Source organism: Pinus tabuliformis, chromosome 2_1 (genome assembly GCF_031772625.1).
Source record: "Pinus tabuliformis cultivar Carrire ecotype Pingquan chromosome 2_1, CPIR1, whole genome shotgun sequence".
Classification (NCBI taxonomy): domain Eukaryota; kingdom Viridiplantae; phylum Streptophyta; class Pinopsida; order Pinales; family Pinaceae; genus Pinus; species Pinus tabuliformis.
In genome coordinates, this window is record NC_142299.1 from 946,173,734 (window position 1) to 946,178,625 (window position 4,892).

Below are 4,892 nucleotides of genomic sequence, written 5' to 3' on the forward strand. Positions count from 1 at the left end.
AATTAATTTTAACGACACTTGGACACAACTTTGCTTTTTTAGTTTTAAAGAGCCAAGAAAAAGCTAAATATGACTCTAGTCGCCTTCGATTTTAAATGAGCCTGAAAGGACAAGTGCTCAGATGATCCTTTTACTTTTAGAGAGTCAAAAAGGAATGAAAGTGACTACTCTGGAGAACCTAGACAAAAAGGTTTGCTAGACCAATCGCAAAATTGTAATATACACCTTGGTGATAAATTAAAGAGAAATTACCAAGGAATTTATGTAGAACAGTCAATCTTCCCGAACGCTGTGTTCATTGCATTGCGATCGGTAATGCGGTAGAATTGGTTTCCTATGGATAAAGGATTTTAATCCTATTGGGGTCTCCCAATATATACACGATGATACGAGGAGCACAAGTCCGTGCTAGCACTTATCATATCAAAGAGGAGGAATCACCCAACCTTCACTGAAAATGACAACCGCTAGGTTTAAAGACCCTGGAACACGTCTCTATCCTAGACCTCTAGATGTGTTGCATTAAGTTCCAAAGCGTTCTTAGATTAATTGAGGTTCATTTGAAGTTGATCTTGCTTAAATATTTGCCTTTGAAGGTTCACCACGCGATGTATGTTCGCAATTCCTAAAGTGCAACTATCATGATAAACAAACTTTCGATTTAGTTTGAACGATGAAAACCTTAGCTACTAAAGGATAGAGCAATCAGATCTTTGACAAAGAGAAAAGAGCACATCTAATGCAATTTCCCTAGCTATTCCTATCAAGCATTCACAAACCAAAATACTAAAATGAAAATGCATGTATTTGTTTTCAACTCTCCTTAATGTGAATGATCCAAGAAGGAAAACTAAATGCAGCAATGACTCAAACTATTTCACACAAAATGACAATTTTCGACAATTTTTCTTCAAAGAGAGAAAGGAAGACTCAAAATGACACTTTCAAGTTTGAAGAAATATCTTTTCGACACTTTGAATGGAAACAAATCAAATCAAATGCACCAAAAATAGTTTAATCGATTAGCAAATGAAGGAGGAATTTATGACACTTCACTTTTTCGACAAAAACTGAAGATTTTACGACACTTTTTATATCGAAACGAAAAATCAATTAACACTACTTTTCAACTATGGATTGTAAATGAAAAACAAATACATGAAAATATTCACTAATCCTAATCTAAATAGAGGCTGATATGAGTGATGTAAGTTGGCTTAAGTGATGAGACATTGTTCATATTCAGCAAGCAACCAAACAGGAACGAAAACTAGTCAAAAACCTCAACTCCTAGATGGGATAATTTAGTTTCAGTCATCCATCGCACTTACTAGATGGAAAAACTGAGATTCATAGCACTTTTCCCATTCAGGAACCGAGATGCATCTCACTTTACAATTCAAGATAGTGTGATGGTCCAGGGAGCGATTTCTGAAAGTGTTTTGGCTCAAATTTGTAGCAGTTTTTAATGGATTAAGCTTGATTTTGATGAACAATGATAAGCAAAGAGTGAAAGAATGTCCTAAGAGGTTACTAAGCTAAGAACAAGGGCATGATAATGCTTTTTAAATCAAATGTTTAATTTATAAACTAAACCAGAGATTGATTGAAGCAACATTTATCTACTATGCAATTGCATAACAAGAGCAGTTCGAAAGCTTCCTGGCTAGCTTCAGACTCTATCTATAGTTTATATAATTTAACATAGAGCAAGCAATAGAGAAAAAAAATCATCTTTCCCCAGTATGGTTGCCAATTTATTTTTGGGATAATTAGTGTCTTGTCGAACGACTAACCTTCTAGGTTTGGTAGCTAACCTAGAAACAACAGTTAAAGCAATTCAATATCTTTCCTATGAGTGACAAATAAGAAAGAGAATATGAAAGACCAACATGTAACTTTCGCTTGAATCCTCACCTGATCTCCTTCTCCTTTGGCTAATCCCGTAACTTCTCCCCGTAGTTAACACGGTTGGAGAGTACCTGCAAAGCTACAGAAACAAAGACCTACCAAATCATAATGATCCATCACAGCATAAACATCATAGAATCAGAAATATGATAAACAAATGAATTCATTTACAGTTAACACAATCAATTGGGAAAAATCTTCAAGAACTTTATTAATATCAAAGAGAATTACAACCCATAAGAAGTTTGATCCAGCTCCATCCTCCCAGCGTCAAGCCTTCTTCACCTCATGAATCAGCAAGAACACACCAACAATGACACAATGTTCTCACCTCAATACTAAAAATAGCAGCACTTCCTTACAACTTAGAATAATTCAGCCTTCTGATCTCTTGGATGGGAGATCCTTTTATAGATTATTGCAAGAGGGTGAGTCATCAATGGGAATGATGAATTCCATTCCATTTGTTGAAAGTAGTTCCACAAGAGAGGGGAATTGGAGATGGTTTCCCAGTTCCCTTGGTCATCCTTGGGCGAATTCAGAGAGGCAAGTGGCACAGGAGAAGTTTCTAGAAGATTCCATGAGCAACCAATTAACAAACTGTCCTGGAATTTTGTCCAACCTCGCCTAACCACGATGCATCTCATTTAAATAGTGTAGCAGGTGAGATGCATCTCACCCTAACATAGGGCTTTTAGATATGGTTCAGTTTAGGCACTTTCTAGATGATTTCTGATATGGAACTTTTGGGGAATGAGGCATTTAGATGACTGAGTTTCTTTAGGGTATAAGACAACTCTTTTAGGGGTTGATGAGCCCTAATATCATTTACATATGAGTTTGGGGTTGATGTGCTCAAATATGTCTATAATAAGGTGTGGAAGTCCTATGCTTGATTTTATGATGTGCGAGCAGGTCTTCAATCAAATTGGAAGTGAACTGACTGCCTTGATCTGTGACCAATTCCCTTGGATACCTGAACTTGTAGAATATGTTTTCTCTCAAAAGCTCAACTGTTTTTTCTTCTGTTGCTGCTTTGATTGCTTTTTTTTGCCCACTTTGTCAGGTAATCGGTGCACATAATGATGTATTTCTTCTATTTTGAAGGAGGGTTGATAGGACCCACAAATTCCATGCCCCACTTCTCAAATGGCTCAAAGGTCACTTGAGGTTGCATGGGAATCTCATGATTTGGAGTAGGTTTCCCCATCCTTTGACACCGATCACATTGCCTGGTGTATCTCCTCACATCTTGATGAAGAGTGGGCCAATAGTAGCCTACTTGGAAGATTTTGAAGGCAGTTCTCTTTGCTGCAAAATGACCTCCACAAGGCCCGTCATGACAAGTTAGGAGGATGTCAAAAACTTCCTCCTCCCTGACACATCTTCTCAAGATTTGATCTAGACTAAGTTTGAAGAGATTACCCCCAATCCAGGTGAAAGGGGCGCTTTTCCTCACTATCTTGATTTTCTCCTTCGAGGATAGGTGTGGTGGGAACTATGCTGAAACCAAGTAGTTTGCTATATCAACAAACCATGGAGAGAGTACTGAGATAGAAAACAGGTTTTCATCTAGCATTTGATCATCCACCATTCCTTCTTCCCCTGCAGGCAAATTTACTCTAGACAAAAAGTCAGCAACAACATTTTCTTTACCAGGCTTATCAACAATGGTCAAATCAAACTGTTGCAGTAAAAGAAACCATCCAATAATGCAAGCATTTACATCCGATTTTTTCATTAAATATCTAATTGTAGCATGATCAGTGTGCACGAAGGTCTGATAGCCTATGATATAATGTCTGAATTTGTTTAAAGAATCCACAATAGCTAGGAGTTCCTTCTCAGTCACTGTGTAGTTTAACTCTTCCTTTAACAAATTTTTGCTTATAAAGTATATGGCATAAGGTAAATTTTCATCAATTTGTCCTAAGGCTGCTCCTATTACTTTGTTCAAGGCATCTGTGTGAATGTAGAAAGGTAGGGCCCAATTTGGGCCTCTCAAAATTGGGGCAATCACAAGTTTACTCTTCAAGGTTTCTAAGGCTTCTTGACAGTTTTCCGACCATCAAATTCGACATCTTTGCCTAGAAGACCAAACAACGGAGAGGCTAGCTTACTGAAATCTTTAATGAATCTTTGGTAATACCCAGCTAAGCCTGGGAAACTTCTGACATCTCTCACCTTTTGAGGAGGTGGGACCCTTTGGATGATGGCAATTTTGTTGGGTCCACCTGCAATCCTTGTTGAGATATTGCATGACCTAGCATGGTCCCTTCAATCATAAAAAATTAACATTTTTCCAGGCTGAGGGACAGGTTCATCTTAATACACTTGTCCAAAACTTTTCCTAGGTTAGATAAAGATTCCTGAAAGTCAGAACCATAAGGAGTAAAATCATCCATATATATTTCCATTGCATCATGAACCAATTCAAAAAATATACTCAATACTGCTCTCTGGAAAGTGGCTGGAGCATTGCACAAACCAAAAGGAAGGACGCGGTATGCAAAGGTACCCCAAGGAAAGGTTAAAGTGGTCTCATCTTGGTCTTCCAGGCTTATTTGAATCTGATTGTACCCGCTGAACCCATCTAGGAAGGAGAAAAAAAAATTCCCCGCCAGACCATCTAACACTTGATCTATGAAAGGCAAAGGAAAATGGTCCTTTTTAGTGGCTTTGTTCAATTCTCGATAGTCGACACAGATTCTCCACTTGCCATTTTTCTTTGGAACTAACACCAAAGGAGAGACCCATTCACTATCAGAGATGGGGTAGATGAAACCTACATCAAGTAATTTTTGCAACTCTTCCTTAACAATGTCTTTAAGTGCTAGATTCATCCTCCTTTGAGGTTGCCTAACTAGTTTGAAATCTTCCTTAATGTATATATGATGAGTACATACTAAAGGGTGCACTCCCTTCATCTCCTTATAACTCCAGGCGAAGGCATCTAAATGTTTTCTCAATACGCTGCACAG